Source organism: Manis pentadactyla, chromosome 7 (genome assembly GCF_030020395.1).
Source record: "Manis pentadactyla isolate mManPen7 chromosome 7, mManPen7.hap1, whole genome shotgun sequence".
Lineage (NCBI taxonomy): Eukaryota > Metazoa > Chordata > Mammalia > Pholidota > Manidae > Manis > Manis pentadactyla.
In genome coordinates this window covers 26,188,390-26,206,885 of record NC_080025.1, presented here as the reverse complement: position 1 = coordinate 26,206,885, position 18,496 = coordinate 26,188,390, and the positions used below count along the sequence as shown (strand labels likewise).

The window sequence follows — 18,496 nt, the reverse complement described above, 5'->3', positions numbered from 1 at the left end:
CTTGATTGGGACCCATCACCCCTTTCTTCTTTCTGATTTTTCTCCTTTGGAACCAGAATGTCTATTTTATGCGTGTCCCACTGTTGTATTTTGGAAGTACACTGGTTTCACAGGTTCATAGCTGGGGAGGGATTTTGCCCCAGGATGACTCATTTCTCACCCATACCCGATTTAGGTGACATTTAGTGAGACTTTGAACTTAGAATTAATGCTGGAATGGGCTAAGATTTCTGGGGATATTGGGATGGAGTGAGTATATTTTGCATGTGAGAAGGACATGAATTTTGGGGTCCAGAGGGTGGGATGTTATGGGCCAAACTACATGCCCTCAAAATGTATATGCTGAACTGCCAGTGTGATTAGGGGTACAGGGGGGTCTATCAGAGGCATTGAATGTGGCCACAAGGGTGGAGTCTTAATCCAACAGGAACAGTGCTCTTACACGAAGATGCGACACCAGAAATCCCCGTCTCTCCCTGTGCACAGAGAGCATGTGAAGAGATGGTGACCCCGTGGCTTGTCTACAAGCCAGACAGGCCTCACCAAAACCAGCCCTGACAGAACCTTGATCTTGAACCTCTAGCCTCCAGAGCTGTGTGCAAGTAAATTCCTGTGGTTTAAGGCACACACTCTGGTGTTTTACTAAGACAGCCCTAGCAGACTAATACACTGTGTTCCTGCACATTTCTTTAAAATTTTTTTCACCAATATTTTTTATCATCATATTGTTCAAGGTGGCATTTGGGATGCGGGTTCTAAGCCTTCGTGCCCATGTCATTCAGGTGGCCCTGCTCCTTCCCAGAGGTGGCTCTGACTCCCAAGCTCCAGACTAGCCCATGTTGGGGCTTCTGTCAGTGAACTACTGCCTTCAAACGGCCCAACCGTGGTCACCTTGTATTGGAAGACAGAGATACTATGGTTCCCAAAGGTAATCCTTGAAGCCAGGCGCACACATTTACTCTAGACCGATCAGAGTCCCCACCCCACACCCCAAAATGTATTAGAAACAAGGTGAAGATTATAGTGTCAAAACACTACATTTGTCAGCTTTACCTGGCCTCCTGGTTCGACGACCCCCTGGCCACATGGGTGACTGGAGCACGGCCTTCTTCCCAGAGGCCTGCTTTTGGGGGCTCAGGCCCTTGGGGACATCACCTGCATGGTCCCGTCAGCTCTTCCACACCTGCATGTCACTTGCTGGCTGCGGAGTCCTTCCCCGCAGGACACGGAGCACTCTGACCACGTGCTCGTGAACCACCTGGGGACGGACACCACAGCGGTTAGGAAGGGCTCACATGCCAGACCCTCCGGGACGTCTGCAAAGGAGTAACACAGATCCTGACACTGTGGCTGCTTCCCGGCCACCCTGCGTCTCTGTGGCCTCCCTCTCTGGTTTCCTCTTACTCCAAACCCCACATAGAGACAAGCAGCCCAGGGTGGGTATGGCTGTCTTCAAGTGTATCGGGCTGTCATTTGTGTGGCCCCAGAGAGGAGAAATACGGCAAAGTGAGTGGACTTTTCAAAAAAGTAGCATTCTACTCACTGAAATGAAAGTGAAGGAAATATTTTTAAAGCACCAATGAAGTGTTTGCTCTGTGAGAAGCATATCTTACGTGATTCTCATGTTATTCCCACTCTTATGAGGAAGAAGCCAGCACCCAGGGGGTTAGATAACTAGGATATGGTTGCCTAATAATACACCAGCAGAGCCAGGACTGGATTCCAGATTCACCTGACCCTGAGGTTCACATTTTAATAATGACAGGAGACGCCTGGAACTGGAAACCTCTGCCATACTGAGTCTGTCCTGAAGATGCTCGAGTGGCTGCTGGGATTCTGCAGAGTGGTGGGGGTGGGGGGGTTCCCCAAACTGAGGACCATTCTCCAGAGGGCTATGGACGTGGCTGCCAAAAAAATTGTGCTTTTCATTGACACTAGGCTCCAACTGAAATTTACTATTTCCTTCCATTATGAATGAAGGCCACAAAATACAGGAGCCTTAGCAATCCCCAGATTGTGCTGCCGCCAGTAGCTTCTCATGACATTACCAAGTGGCAGGCATCTCACAAATCACTTCTATCATCATCATTTCAACATCAGTGTACCATTAGATCTTATTTTTAGTGTGTTAACAGAGACCTGGCTCTGCTCCTGCTAGGAGTGTGCAAAAGGCTTGAGAATATTTAATAAACAAGGCTGTTGAGAAATTTCCCTGTGCAGATCCTTTCCACTTGGTGAGGATCAAGCACTGATACAAAGCAGCTTTCTAGGATCAGTTTCCCTGCTAGTTCCTGCAGCATTCACTTGCTGCCCCCTGAGTGACGGATGACTCTTAGCAGGAGGTCCTCCTTTGAAGACTACGATGGGTATGAAGATGCCAGCCAGGGTGCCTGCACTCTCCATAGTTCTTCTAAGGTCATGTGCCAAGGCATCTGTTTTGTTTTACAGTGTGACCTGCCCCCCGCGTGCCTCTAAGGCACAATGGTTGCACCCAATGTGGGAATCTGCATGAAGGCAGTGACATTAAGCACACCTCCATTTTATCCTCAGTAAAATGGGCTTAATAATAGTATCTGCCTCCTAGGTTTGTGCCCAATAAATGCTACTATGATTTGTTTGTTGGGTTTTTTCCCACTGTGGATTTTGGTTCCATCTGGTCAGTCATCTACAAGGTACTGTGCTATTCAATCATTAACTCCTTCATTTCACAATATTTTTAGAGACTGCATAATGGGGCAGACATTGTGCAAGTGCTGGAAATAAAATGTGAAGCAAAATAGTTATGGACTTACTCTCACAGAGCTGACAGTCTTGTGGGAGGGCAAGACAGATTGTGCTAAGAGCTCTGAAGAATGGTAAGGAAATATGAGAAACACATAGCACAGGGCTGGGTTTAGTTTGGAGGCCTAAGGTCAGGAAGGGTCTCCCTGAAAATAGATGAATAGAAATAACTAAGGGAAAAGAGAGGGAACAGTGTTATAGGTAGAGGGAACAGCATGTGAAAAGGCTCTGAGTCAGGAGAGAGAATGGCATATCTAGGAACATAAAAAGACCACTTTGGATGGAGATCAGATAACCAGGCTGGGGGAGACAGACAGAATGGTGACTTCCAGTCTTTGACCCATTTATTCAGTCGGGCAGCAAATATTTACTGAGCTTCTGTTGAGTGCTAAGCATTTTGGCCTTTGTCCTAAGAACAGCCAGTCACTGAAGGGTTTTAAACAAAGGAGCTTCATGAGGACTTTGTGTTGTGAAAGATGATCTGCTCATATGGTGGCAGGCACCCTAGGGATGGGGACAAGAATGAGGTGGCCTCAGAATAGTCCATGTAAGAAATGATGGTGGCTTGGACTCCAGGGGCAACAGTGGAAATTGACAGGAACAGATGGAAATGAGAGAAGAAGGGGTCTCGGATCCAGTCGTTAAGATCTGGACCCTGGGGACTGAGCAGGTCTGCTGGAGATCATGAGCCTGGCGTGGGAGGTTTTCTTAAATTATTGATTTGTATCCTCTATTCATAGAAAGGCTATCCATGGTTTTACCACCAGGGGTAGAATATAGTAACTGCCTCCGGCGGTTCTGGCCACCGCGTTACCTCCTAGGCAAACCCTGAGGTCAGCTTCCCTGGGCTCCTCAGGAACAAACCGCTGCGAATGCAGGAAGCAAGTACTGGCAGCGAGCACAGGCGGGGCTTGCATCAGACCAGCACAGTTTCAATCCTGGCCTCTATAACCGTGTGTCCTCGGGGAGCCTTCCCATTGTAAAGCAGGAAAGGACCAGCATCTACCTGGTGAGGCACTGAGCAGGATGCCTGCTACACAGATCCTGCTAATTAAACCTCAGTGGCTGAGTTCTTAAGTCCAAATTACTGCACCTCTCAAAGCAAGCAACAACTTGGTACTGAGATAAGAAGAGAGACGTCATGTACCTCACAGGGCAGTCCCGGATGATACAGGGCTGGACCCGGCCGGTGGCATCTGGACGTGGCCACAGCAGGCCTCGCTCACTTCCCGCCCGTTGGCCAGCACATACTGGGGCCTCCGAATGCGCACTCCCAAGGGGCCGCAAGAGGCAGAGCAATGTGTCCAGTTTCCAAGCTCCCAGAAGGGCTCTAGGGAAGGAAAGGGACGGTCAGGACGGTCAGGTCGGCCCGCGTGGGGGAGGATGATGGTCCGGGGACGGCATGGTCACGGACCACAGCAAGCTGTTTTCTGGGGAGCTGCCTGTCTGCCTCTTTGAGTAGCACACAGAGAAAGCCAGCACCCCCTGCAAGGGCGCCCTTGAACCCCCATTTCCCCTCACCTAACTTATTGTAACAGCCAGTGGGAAGGGCGGCCAGAACAGGGCTCTTGGCCCGCAGCCTGGGAGAGGGTCTACTGTAGGCCAAAGAGACGTGCCGGACAAAGCCCCGTGCAGAAGGAGGTGCTGCCTGCTCAGCCCTCTCCAAGCCGAGCAGAGGGGGCAGCAGGGTGGCCTCTCCAGATGAAGCCCTATGGGCTGTTTCTCAGAGGTGGAGCCGGCAGAGAAATGGAGATGATTCAGCAAGGACGGGAGACCATGCAGTAAGGGTAAAGGTGCATTTCAATTCCATTCTTACTCTATACTTCAGATTAGTCCTCAAACTGCATAAATAATCTGTGATGGAGACATCTGGACAGGTAAAAATGGGCGTTTCCTTTAGAAAAGTTGATGCTGACCACCTCCTGTAATTATAGTTTTATTTTAGTCTCCATTCTAAATGGCCTTTCCTTCCCTTCTGACATTTGGAAAAAGATGAGGTAGAACAGGATGATGACAGATTTGAGTATGATCACAGAAGGTGCCAGATTTTCCTGTAATAATCGCAAGTAATTTGCAGCTACCAGCTGCGTCCACAGGCTCTCTCACGTAGCACAGTGATTCTTTAACTTACGGTTTTCCGGTTTTTCCTCCTGGCTCCAGAATTTTTGCCTTCGGTTGCACATGGCATCATCCGCAAAGCAGAGCCATAGAGAGTTTGGGTTGGGTCCCCCAGGATTACAGTTTATTTAAAATCATTTTTTTAAATAGCTGTTTTTTTGAGAACCTCCCAGGTGACAGGTACTGAGTTTGACACTTTTCACAGCAGATTTTCATTTAATCCTATGGCCACCTTGTGAATTAGATTATTTTTATTTGCAGAAGTGGAAACTGGACATTATCAGTGACTTTCCCAAGGTCACTCATCTGACCGCTGGACTGGATCCCAAGTATGTCTGACTCCAAATCTGGCTCTTTCTATGAAGCTGCATTTCACCAAGATGCCTTGACAGCTCAAGGCAGGATGCACATATACTTCTTAAAAAACATGTGTTTTTTAATTGAAGTATAATTCATATACCATAAAATGTTCAGGTATCAGGTATGCATTTTTATGAGTTATTAACGTTACCATGATGCGAAGCAAGGTATAGTAACATTTCCTTATCTGGAAAAACTTCCCAATTCCTCTCTGAATCAATTCCCCTCCCCTCCCAGGCAACTACCTGCTCCTTTCTATCAGCATCCATTAGTGGTACCTGTTCTTGGACTTAGTATGATATGATATGTATAATTTTGAGATTCATCCCTCTTTTTGGGCATATCAGTTCATTTTCTTTATTGCTAAGTAATACTCCACTGTATGAATATACCAGTTTATTTATCCATTCTCCTGTCAGAGGCCTTGATGAAGTACAGGCTGCTATGAACATTCCTACACAATTTTTTTTGTCAACATGTTTTCATTTTTCTTGAATCAATAGCTAAGTGGAGTGGCTGGATCAATGGTAGGTTATGCTGAACTTTAGTAGAAAAGGCCGTATCTTTTTCCAAAGTGGCTGTATCCTTTTACAAGTTTATCAGCAGTGTATGAGGGTTTCAGTCGCTTTGCATCCTTGCCAGAATTTGGTATTGTCGGTCTTCTTGTTTTCACTGGTCTGGTAGTTGTGAAATCATACCTCACTGTGGTTTTGACCTTCATTTCCCTGATGCCATCTGTATGCATTCTTTTGTGAACTGTCTGTTCAGACCCTTATGTCTGTGGGTCTCTGGTGGGGAGGGGAGAGTTCATTGCTAACCTAAGGAGGTTCTTCATATATTCTAGATACAAGTTCTTCATCAGGCATATATTCCGCCAATCTTTTTCCTGTCTGTGGCTTATCTACTCGATTACTCAGTGGTGTCTTTGATGAGCATATTTTAAAGATTTTGATGCGGTCCAATTTGATATGTTTTTGTTCTATGCTTGGCAATTTTTGACACATGCATTTGAAAAGTAGTGCTAGCTACTCACTCCCATATAAGACTCTTCAATGGCTTCCCACGTTTTAGGAATAAACTCCAATCTTTACCTGGACCCTCAGCAACTCTCCATCTTCATCCCACCCCCCTTTCCTCCTCCTCTGCAGGCCCCCATCACCTAAATCTTCTTTCCTCCACCATATTAAGCTTGATCCCTCTGGATGATCCATAAGCTTACTGTTCCCTCTGCCACAAATGCCCCCTGCTCACGTCTCTGCATGGATGCTTCAAGCTCACCCTTTGGGCGTAAGCTCACATGGCCTCCTCACATCAGTCCCAACCACCTTTCCTGAAGTGGCCTCGCCCAGTCACCATGTCACCACCCTGTTTTGTTTCTGTCATTGCACTTCTCATGGGGAAATATCTTATATATTTATTAGCTTACATGTTCACTGTCCATCTCTCCTGCTGGAATGCCAAGTCCATGAGGGTGGGGATCTCTTCCGTCCTGTTCACTACTAGGCATGTTGTATCTTAAGGACTCAATAAGGATTTGTTAAATTAATAAATGAGTCTCTTTGAAATGCTAAGGTAAGGATCCACTGAAGGGCTGTATTTCACAGTGTGTACACACGTGTGTGCGTGCATGTGCGCATGTGTGTAGGAGGTGATAGAACAATGCAGGTAGTGCTGATAAACACAATTTTTAAATATTTCAAAGCTTCAGCTTTAACCATCAGTTTCAGTCTCATGATGGTCCAACATTTTTATTAATCGATTTGGAGGAGTTCCTTTGATCTTCACGGTCCATGGCATAGGGAACTTCTCTCTGCCTTTGCACATCTTGGTCCCTCTGCCTGGAATGTTCTTCATCTTCCTGGAACAAACATCGTGACCTATATGAAAACTTGGTTGACCTCTCCACACAGTCAGGGCCTCTTCCTTGATGCTGCCATCATCCTCTGGTCATCCGATCACAGCGCCTGTCCTGCTTCAAGCACCTGTTTACATGACCGCCTCCCTCTGTAGGCTGAGCTTCTCTCAGGGTTGGTCACGTCTGCATCCCCAGTCCTGGCAAGAGCGAGTACTGGGCACATACTTGCTGGACGCTGCTAGAGATGTTGTGTCCCTCCACGATTCATACGTCAGACCCAACATCCAATGTGATGAGCTCAAGAGGTGGGGCCTTTGGCAGGTGATTAGGTCATGAGGATGGAGCCCCCGTGAATGGGATTAGTGTCTTTTTAAAAGAGACCCCCCAGGAGCTCTTCACTCCTTCTGCCAGCTGAGGACACAGCCAAGAGTCGGCTGTCTATGAACTGGGCAGCAGGCACTCAACAGATACCTGGTGCCTTGACCTTGGGCTTCTCAGCTTCTAGATCTATGAGAAATAAATGTCTCTGGATGTTAAGCCACCCAGTCTATAGCAGCCCAAACAGGCTTAGACAGATGTTGAATGAATGGATAATAGTGAGTATAACAATGGTAGTATTATGCCTGAAAGAGAAGAAGTATATCCTCCAAATATCCTCCAAATACCCCTGGATAATGATGTCATAAATTACATGGATTGTTGACTGGTGGCTCAACACTGTTTTCCCCTTCCATGCTCCCCCTGCATCTCAGGAGGTGGAAGTCTAGGAACTATGTTCCTATAATTCCTATTGGCAGAGATTTATTCTGTAGGACATATTCTGCAAATGAGAAGCACTTGTTCAGATTTTTGAAATGATGTAGTCATCATTGTTTCTGTATAGATTCATAATAACTCATGAGGTCTACTGGTAGCTTCCATGTGTCCTGTAATTTACCCATTTTTGAGCTATAAGGAGCTGAAGCCATCAGTACTGGTTTCTTGTGAATCTAGCATTTCTGATTTTCTTAACTCTACTTCTCTCCCTTGGCCCCACGAACAGTACTGCAAGCTTGAAAAATGTAAATTAGGTTTTCTTGACCAAGTGCTGATATATAACAAAGTTACTATGTGGTGGGGGGGGGGATGAAAGAATTGGTTCCAGAATTCTCAGCAGATCCTTCCTCTACTGATATGACCAAGTTGGCAATGGTCTCAAAACGGGAAGATCAATACCTGTATCATCACAAATGATGGTGCACATTTGGGTATGAGCTCCACGGGCTTCCTCATGAGTAAAATTTTTTTAAAAAGTTTCAATATGGAAGGAACAAATTGAACCACAGAAGGCTGAGGGCATGGGAGAACATTGGCCCGAGGCTTAGGAAGAATTTTACTTATTGCAAAGTACAAAACATGGAGGGTCTTTTAGGTAAATACTTCTCCTTGCACATGTCTTACAAACATCAAATCCCCCAACAGACAAAATCCCAGACCTGGAGATGGGGGTTTTCGTGTTGCGTCACTGCTACCATTTCCAGGGCTGGATGCCTGCAGCGTATGATTTTTACTGTCCTTGGAAAATACAAGTTTACTGTCTGGCCGTCTTTGTCCTGAGGGGGGAAAAAAAAGAACATTTGTTTACCAATTAGAAATTACTTAATTCCTGCCCTAGTTTGCGTGTTCTTAAAAGACTACAGCTACTAGGACAGAAACCTTTCCAACAGAGTGCCCAGGGTGCCCAGGCTCACCCAGATCTGGGAGCTCTGTGTGGGCTCGGGGGTGGAACAAAAGCACTATAGAGTTTTTGTTCTGGTTATTAACTGTGCTAACACAGGGCATCTCTGCAAGGTTTCAGACTTCACAGCTTAACTAACAAGATGGAAACGTATATTCACCACAATTCCACAAGGGGCCGGAGGAAGCATCTGGGTCCGGCAGAGCTCCACCCCTATGGAGCAGGAGAATGGGCCGTGTAATGGGGCCCCCATGGTGAGGACTGCGGGTTTTCAGGAAGGTCACGAAGCTCATGCAAACAGCAGGAGGATGGTGGAAGACTGCTGGGCGCTGTGGATGTGCAACATTCTAGATTCCTCACTCAAGCTACCAAGGGCATGGGCTGCTGGGCTGGAGGGACTTCTGAGAGGAGGTGTGCAGACAGAACTGGGACAGCCATGCTCTCTCCTGCGTGGCCTGGGGACGCGGGGCAAAGGCTGGCACTCGCCAGAGAGTATGAGGAAGGTGCTCAGGAATGAGCCATGTTGGTTGAGCCATCTGATGAAAATCTGCCATAGTTCCATAGAACCAAGATCCTAGAAGACCACAGAGGCTACTTGGGAAGGGTCCCAGGGGGGTCACCAGTGCCTCGCTGATGAGCACTGAGAGCCCACGAAGGGCAGTATGCAGAACACTGAAAGAAACCTCATGTTTGGGCTCTAGAACAAATTTCTAAGAGCCTCAGGTTTCCTCATTTGTGGAACAGGATTAAAAACTATCGCCCACAACACCGTGCTATTGTAAATACCAAAGAGGCTAATGACCACCAATGTGCTTCACACATGGCTATTCCAGGCCCCTACGCTGTTCCTTCCCATCCATTCACATCTCTGGGCTCCTTGAACCGCCAGCAAGAAAAGTGACGGAGAAAGCTCTTTTCCGTCATCCCTGTGGGTCAGCAGTGGGTTCAATAATCTCATACCAGTTTTGCCAATGGCTCATTTAATTCACTCATGAAACACTTATTTAACACACCTGTGCGAGGTGCTTGAGCTACAAAGGGGAATAATAAAAGATCTTTAAGGTCCATCTGGCGACTTCTGTGATTAACTCTCAACCGGTTTGAAGCTCTGGTGGGGAAGGGAAGTATTATTTATGGAGTCCTAAAAGCCAGAGAACTTAAAGCCCATTTTGGCGACAAGAGTTCAGTGAGCCCCAGAGAGCCCGGCAGACAGCGGGGGCTGGCCTGTCGCCGGGGCCAGGGACACATGGAGACGACCTTCTCCAAATTAGAATACTGAGGCATCCTAAGACTCAATTGATGAATATTTATTGAGCACCTACTGTGTGCTTCATATTATGTCTTCAGGTCTGAAAAAGACACATCAGACACGGTTTCTACCAGTAAGGGACCCACAGTTCAGCTGAGGGACTATGAATGAAAAAGAAAAGAATCAGAGAGCAAGGTGTGTCAGGACTTATCCAGGTACCGAGCAGTGGGGAAAGAGAAAGGGGAGGCCAGAGAGAACCAGAGAAGGATCCACACAGGAGTCCAGGTGGCCGGAGGGGATAGGAGGCACTGGCACACGCACACGTGTTGAATCATAAGGGCATGAAACCACACTGACTGAACAGAACTCAGAGCCTGCTTATTGACGGTGGTCAGGTCAGGAGTTAAGCCCATGCAGAGGCAGAAAATGAAGGGTCTTGATTCTGGACAGAAAAGCGTATATACCCCAGGGCAGGTTCTTAGGTGGTAAGGATGTCATGACCTTCTGAGAGAAGAACTGGTAAGACCAAGTGTTAGACTGAGTGCTTGTTTGAAAGTGGGCATAGCAGCAATAGTTAGAACCATTTAATGTTCCTCTTGTTTACTCCCTGACTCTAGAATCAACAAACTGGATCCCCCCTCATGCACGGGACAGGGGCACTTGAAGAACAAGACTGATGCTCACCCAGAAAGCGGAGCATTGACGCAGCCACTGCCTTTCCGAGTGCATTGCTCGCTGTGCAGATGTAGGTTTCTTCACTTTCGAGGGAAACGTTCTGCAACAACAGGGATCCATTGAAAAGCAAGGAAACATTGTCACCCAGAAATCCTCCTCTCTTCCACCAAGTTACATTAGGCTGAGGGACACCTTTGGAATAAAAACAAACAGGACAAAGGCAAATTCCTTTAAGAACAGGGCCACAGAACTACAAGACAAAGACCACTTAGCGTTTTGACCACAAGTCAGTAAACAGCTTTAGGCACATGTGACAGGCTATTTCTATCTCCACACCTCCTCCAGGGCAGGTGCAGGATTGGGTTAAAGTAGAAGGCTTTGGCCTCCTGCACACCTAATTGGAGCCAAAGGGTGTGGCGTTGCTTTGTATTGGGAAAGGAGAGAAATCTGAAGATGGGTGGGGGTCGTGTGGGAGAGGCTGGAAAGAGGTGCTGGTGCAGCTGGGTGACTGTGGAGAAGATAGAGAAAGACATTCCCAGCATTGCATTGTCACAAAGAAGTCTTTAGAAAACAAAAATATCTAAGATAGATAATGAAGTTGCTCACTGTGCCTATGCAATGAAATGTTCTTGCTTTAGGAGGAATATAACATCTTCAGGAAAATAGATTTTGTTCATTAATGCTTTTGCAAAAGAGGATTATTTCAGGCAACAAACAGAAGTGTTAAGTTTCAAGTATGGGTCAACATAGTGAGGTGCAGAGTTGTAAGCGACATCTCTAGACACAGAGGGGAACCTGAGGAATTGAAAGAATTTCTTCCCCCAAATCCTGAGAAGTCAGCATTTTGCTGGGCTGTGGAATGTGAAACTCAGAGGAACCTCATTTGATTCTTAAGAGCTGGCGCAGCCTCCGGTGACATCCGAGATAAAGCCAGGTACCTGGTTTTGAGGATGCGCTTTCCTCCTACAGTGCTCTGGCTGAGAGAATGTGGCAGACATGGAAAGATTTGCTGACAAAAAGATGTCACCACTATAACGACTCTTGCTATGCACTTTCCAGTGGGCAGAACACGTGCTCCGTGAACATGTGACATTTTCTCGGTTATTCCCACACTCTGAGGAGCAGGTGTTGTCAGCTCCATCTTACAGTTTAGGAAGCTGGCCCCCTCAAAGTAGGCTGCAACTTAAATACCCAGAGAAGGGCTAATAACATGTGCTATACTTTTTCAGTAGTTTCCTCTACAAATATATACACACAGAGAGGTTAAACTTCCCTAAGGTCACCAGCTAGTAAACATTGGAACTGAGATTCACATTCATGCAGTTTACTCCAGAACTGATCTCTTAGCCACAGTGGAGGCAGGCCTTGTATTATCTCTTGATAAATTTATTCAAAGGCATCTTCTAGCTTTTATTGCCATGTATGTAAGTAGGCTCTTTAAAAATATTTTTTATGGTTGCTTATTGTGGAAAATTAGGAAAGCTATGAACAGTTACATATTTATCTTGTAAATGGCTATCTTACTGAACTTTAGTATTTTGAATAGTTTTAGAGGGATAAAAAGAACACTGTGGCTGCAGAGATGTGAGCAGCGAGGGTGTGGCTGAAGGTCAGAGAGCTGGCAGCTGGGGGGGGCTCAGATCCTGGGGAATCTTACAGGTCCCTGGGAGGCTTGGCTTTCACTGCAGAGCTTTAGGGAGTGACATGATCTGACTCACGCTTTTAAAGGGCTGCTGTGCTGAGAACGGGTCACGGGGGGCAAGGGCAGAGGTGGGGAGACCAGTGAGGAGGCTGTCACAACAACCCAGTCCAGAGATCGCGATGGCTTGGACCAGGATGGTAGCAATGAAAGTGGTGAGAAATGGTGAGATTCTGGATATATGTTGAAAGTGGATCAATTTTGAAGATCTGGGAATGGGCTGTTGCTGGATAGAGGGGTCTGTGAGAGAACAGCAGGTCAGAAATGGTACCAAGGGTTTTAGCAGAGGCAACTGAAATAATGGCATCACTAATTCTCTGAGATAATAAACTAGGAGAGAAGCACATTTGGGAGCCAACCTCAGGAGCTCAGTTTTGATATGTTAGCTTTGAAACACCTGATATTCACTGGGACATGCTGAGCAGGTACCCGGATCTGTTCACTGACAGGAAAGTTCTGGGCTGGACAGATACGTTGAGGAGTTGTCAGCATACAGATGGCATCCGGCTCCTTGAACATGAGGGAGTGAGCACACTGATGTCTGCGGACTGGCCCTGGGCACGCCATCCTAGAGATCAGAGGAAGGAGGTGAAACCAGCAGGGGAGGCGGAAAGGCACCAGTGATCAGGAGGGAGTAGAGCAGAGAGTGGTTTCCCAGAGGTGAGGAGAACATTCAGGAAGGGGGAGTAAGCGACTGCCAAGTGCAGTCATTGGCAAATGGCCGAGTAAAAGGTCTGGGAACTGGCCACTGGACATGGCGACACACAGACCTCACGGTGGGCCTGCTGGTGTCCTTGACGATGGCAGTGAAGGTGGACTGATGCGCACAGAGCTTGGCTGGAGTGAATTCAAGAGAGAACAAGGGGAGATGAGGTTGGAGACAATATGAACTGTGGGGAGGTGCTTAGCTGTGACTGGCAATGAGCAACAAGGCGGTTGCTGGATGGGTGTGGAGGCAAAGGCAGGTGTTAAAGGACGGCTTTGCTCCCCTGGAATGTGCAGTCTTCCTGACTGGTCTCCCTGCTTCCACCCTTGCCTGCCTGACCCTCTTTGACCTGCTGCCGCCCGTGTTCAGCACCTGGCCGGAGTGTTTCTGCTTGAATGTAAGTCAGATCACAGCGTGCCTTGCTCAGAATCCCCACGGCTTCCATCCCACTCAGAATAAAAACCAAAGTGCTCATGGAGGTTTATGTGGCCCTGGGGGATCTGCCCCTGCTCCCCCACAGCCACCTCAAAAATACAGGAAAAAAGGGCTGAGAGCCAGAGAGAGAGAGATTCTCGACGAAATCACTTCTGTTCCTGGACCCAGATGTGTCCGAAGTTAGCTGCAGCCTGGACTTTTCAGCTTCATGAGCCAGTAATTTCTACATTTTTCTTAAGCAAGAATTTCTCTGACCCTTGTAACCATGGGAGTCTGGACTAGAAACTTAGGTATGAAAACAACTGAGATGGCCAAGTGGCCACACCAGCATCTTCTTGGAACAAACGGACATAATTGTGCTCCAAAGGGAAATGCCAGAAACAGGAGGTGTGCAGGGAAGCAAGCAGGACCAGATTCCTCCTGCCCAGTCCCCACACTGGCCCCGCGACCGCTTCTCAGGGGGGCGGAGGCAGTCCCCGCGCTGAGCTCCACCTCGCCGACCGGGCCAGCCCCTCTCCCAGCAGCACCTCCCCCAGGCGCCCCTGACCCAGGCCTTCCAGAGGCCAGTTCCATCCCTCCTCTCACCGCCCCGTGGGCTCCTCCGCTCATCACAGTGCCCACTTGCCCAGTCACCCCACCCTGGAGCCTCACAGCCACTCCTGGTTCTCGCCTTTTTGTTCTTAACATTCAGTTCACCACTGAGTTTTTAAAACAATCATTTCTGACTTAGAAGTCTCTTGGACCGGTCGCCTGTACCCTGTCTTCAGTCACGGCTGCAGCTTAGGGCCACATTCCTCCCTTCCTTGCCAAAACAGCCTCTTAGCTGGTTTCCCTACTTCCAAGCAATCCTCCAGGCAAAGTCAGAAGGACTGAAGCGCCAGTCCCTCCAGGAGCCTGCAGCCCTGGCACTACCACGTCCGCACCACGCAGCTCCAGCCGCACCCCCACCTCACCTCCAACCCTCCCGCCACGGGCCTCATGCTGCAGTCAGTTCAGCATCCTCAGGCTTTCTGCTCTGTCTGGAATGTTCCCACTTCCCATCGGGCCCTGGTGGCACCTCAGGGGAAGCCCTCACAGACCCCCCCATTCCTATCTTGCTTCATTCATACCAACACACCGCACTTACAACATTACACCAGCTCAGTGTTGTATCTCTCTGGGAGGTCCTTGTACCAGCTGGGCAGTGAGGGTTTGTTGGATTGAAAGTGTTCATGGCTCTTGTCATGGACAGAATGTTCATGTCCTCCCCTCCCCCAAGCCAGTTTACATGTTGAAGCCATACCCCCCAGTGTGATGGCATTTGGAGATGGGGCCTCTGTGAGGTGACTGGAGTTAGAAGAGGTCACGGGGGTGGGGCCTGCAGGATGGGGTTAGTGTCCTTGTAAGAAGAGGTGGAGACGAGGGCATGCTCTCTCTCCCTCACGTCCACCATAAGCCAGGAAGGGGCTCTTTCCAGACACCTGGCCTGTCTGCTCCTTGACCTTGGGCTTCCCAGCCGCCACAACTACAAGGAGTAAATGCCTGTTGTTTAAGTCTCCCAGTCCCAGTGGTATTGGGGAACAACCCAAGCTTCCTAAGACAGCTCTGGGGAGGGCCTGACTTCGTGGGTCTTGCCTGTCATGGTACCTGTCACCTGTGTCAAGGTCTAAGGACGTGTATTCTGCTGCATTCATGCCCCTGGCTTGCTGAGGTGTGGCAATGCACTGAAGCAAGTCCCTAAGGGGAAGGGTGTCATCTTAGGGCAGCAAGTGGCCGGTCTCAACTCCTGCATTGCTCTCTCAGAATGGCCTGGCTCTGCTGGCTGCCCGGCACCCGTGCCAGTTCTCCAAAGTCCCTCTGCAGCCCAGCCAACCAGAAGTCTAAGCCGCAGGCAATTCCACAAGCAGAGTTGTATCAGGAGCTCCCTGAAGGCACTCCCCACCTCAGTAGCGCTGAAAGGCAGAGCTGGGCTGGTGGAGATGGTGGTGAGCACCGCTCAGGAATCTAGAACTCACTGCTCGGCAGAAAGTTGTGCAGAAGGGAAACTCCCCAATGTGATTCGTTGTTGAGCCCACCCGGTCACCAGTTACCCTGTTACTTGCTGGTGACCTTGGGTCCCTCATGCCTTTGCTCAGACCACTTAGCGCAGGGATAATGCAGACACTGCTCAGATCACCCTCCACCAGACACCTCTGCCTGGAGGTCTTCAGGAGTCAGGCATTCAGTGGCTGGGCCAGCTCTCTCCAGGCACCGGGACCACAGCCCCCTGGGAATGCGGCTTATCAGCCCCTCCCACCTGCAGCTCTCAGAAGAGTGAGGGAGGATAAAGCACCTCTCAGGAGCTGGCTTCTTTTTCCAGCCATTGAGTAAGACTCACTCTGAGGGCCTCTGACCATGCACAAGGCCTCAGGTGCAAATCAGCTGGCGAGCTTCCTCAGGGCTGAGACATGCAGATCTGTCTCAGGAGGCCCAGGGTAATGCCTACACACAGCAGGCTTGTGGAAGGAAACTGAAGGGAACAAAATACAGGTCGGAGAAATCACTTTGCTCTGTATAACTCCAGCCGCCTCTGAAGACGGCGGGTGCTTTCCCATCAGAGCATCTAGAAGTTTGCCTGCATGCATTGCTCGGCAAGAGCTGCTGACAGGGAGAGAAGAAACTGAAGATCCTACTGCAGTGCATGGAGGCTGGGAGGAGGGAGAGGGAGAGGCAGAAGAGTGGAGTGATGGGATGCCCCAGCCATGATCCCCAAATATCTGGCCTTCCTTAAATATTTGCCAGATGCTTGGTACTAATGAACGTCTAGCTATGGCTAGGAACCAGTCAAGAAACAGGTTTGTGTCCTGGTTGACAGAGGGCAGAAGAGAGACGGTGGCAGGTCAGTACAAGAGGAAGCCCAGGGCAGAGGCGCCCAGGTCAGTGTCAGTCCCCAGAACTGTCAGAAGTCAGTTCAGAAGGCTCTTGAATTTCCAAACTCTACAACTGACAGGGGTCAGAGACAATTACACTTATACCTCAACCCAGAACAGCAAAAGGGTGGGACCCTGAGTTCACATGATAGTGAGAGTTTACGTACAGAAGAGCGGTCAGAAAATGAAACAGAACTGCTTAAGTTTTTCAATATAAAAGGAGAGGCAGGGTTCTTTAGTGCTGAGCACAGGCACAGCTCAGCACCCAGCACATGACACGTGTGAGTATTTCCAAAGTGCTGAAGGGGCCAGAGGAATTCCCTGGGGATCTTCATACCGTGGCTCCCCACGGTCTCTCAAAACCACACGTTTGCCCTGTTGAGACAGCTATAAAATGTCAGAACTAGTTTAAACAATATCTAACCTCAAAGACAGGCTATTTCCTCCCAGTCTTACAGTTCTGAAATATTCAACATTCTGTTTCCACAATGCTGAAATTGTTTTTGGAAAGCAAATGTTGTAGAAAATAGTTGAGATCTGGAGGGGCCAGGAAACATGTTGCAGAAAGTCTGCCCCTCCAGGGTGTCTTTAAAATAGTCACTGTTTAACAAATAAATTTTCCTCATCTTTGAAAGGCCTATGGAATACTCCACACTATAAAATCCTTGGCCTGTTCAGATGGCTTGAAGATGCTACATTTTTATATCAATGTATCTCATACATTATACCTGTAAGTTTTGTTTATATTTCCTACAGTTACTCAACACTCATAGGATAGTCAGTATTTTTTCACATGTGACAACTGAAAGTTTATGCTGCCCTTAGTTACCTCCTATGAATGTGAAGAAATGATGTCAGTTTATAAGAGGCGAACTGAGTGCAGTGTGGGTGAGAACAAAGGCAGTCACTAATGAATGAAGCGGCCACGGGTTCACAGCCCGTGTCAGGGAGAATTCCCATGCTCCCCGGCTGCAGTCAGTCTACAATACGGCCAGTTGGTAAGGAATGCTTCTCTTTCGTCATCTGGGCAAATCCATGATCTATGGATAAAGGACTTTGGGTAAAGGACTGCCCACCACTGAGGCCACACCCAGACTTCCCTCACCGTAAAGCTGTGGTTCTCACCACTCATACCTGCTGCTGTTCTTTCTCTTCTCTAGTAAAATGACGTGAAGTGACTGGCATCATCAGTCCCCAGGCAATTTGATCTGAGGATGTAGAAACAGTGTGGGCCACAGAATCTATGGCCATTTCCGTGACCAAGGTCCTTCCCTGGAGGCTTTTAAAATATGCTTCTTCAGACATGGAGGAAAGGGGTCAGCAAGCTGCCTTCCTGGGGCGGTGACCCCGGCCTCTCAGGCACCCTGGGCTCCTGCTCTGCTTGGGACTGGGCAGTTCCCTTGAACTCCACCAGTCTCATCTCATGAACACTATAGTTCATGGCTGGATATTGCCCTCCAGGGTCTCATTTTTAAGCTGAAATGGGCCCCAGAGAGTCATTCCACGTATTGACTGCAAACCAAAACCCTCCAGTGGTTCCTTGAAAAAGACAACTCAGAGGCAAAGCCGGTGCCAGCCGAGGACAGGGACATGTGCTGGGGCATCACACATGTGTGAGCCACGGCCTCTGGCACAGAGAATCCCTGAGCAACAGCACACACAGGGGCAGCCCAGCCATCCGAGACCCCTCCTAATCAACAGCAACTTAGGCGATCTACCGATGTGCCGTTGGGTGTGGGTGAACGAACAGCTGTGACACGTCCCTAAAGGCTGCATTAAAAGTATCGCTTATTTGGAAGTCTGCCCATCACCATCACCACCGGCCCCTGGAGAACCACAGGTGGGCTGTCAGGGGGGCTCCTCAGGCAGCATCTCAGGCTGGCCGACTCCCCGAGACTCCCTTCCTCCTCCCTCAAGACACCGACTCTTGTTATTCTGAGCTGTGCTTGATTCCTCTATTAAGGGGTTCCTTTCTCCTTGGGATGGTGGCGAGCAAGGTTCAATTTTCCTAAC

At 48.6% G+C, this 18,496-nt stretch overlaps 1 pseudogene; it reads right to left on the bottom strand.

Moving 5' to 3' along the window:
* Nucleotides 1–3,795: 3,795 nt before the first annotated feature.
* LOC118935672 (ADAMTS-like protein 3) overlaps nucleotides 3,796–18,496 on the bottom strand; it is a 99,831-nt pseudogene continuing 85,130 nt past the window's right edge.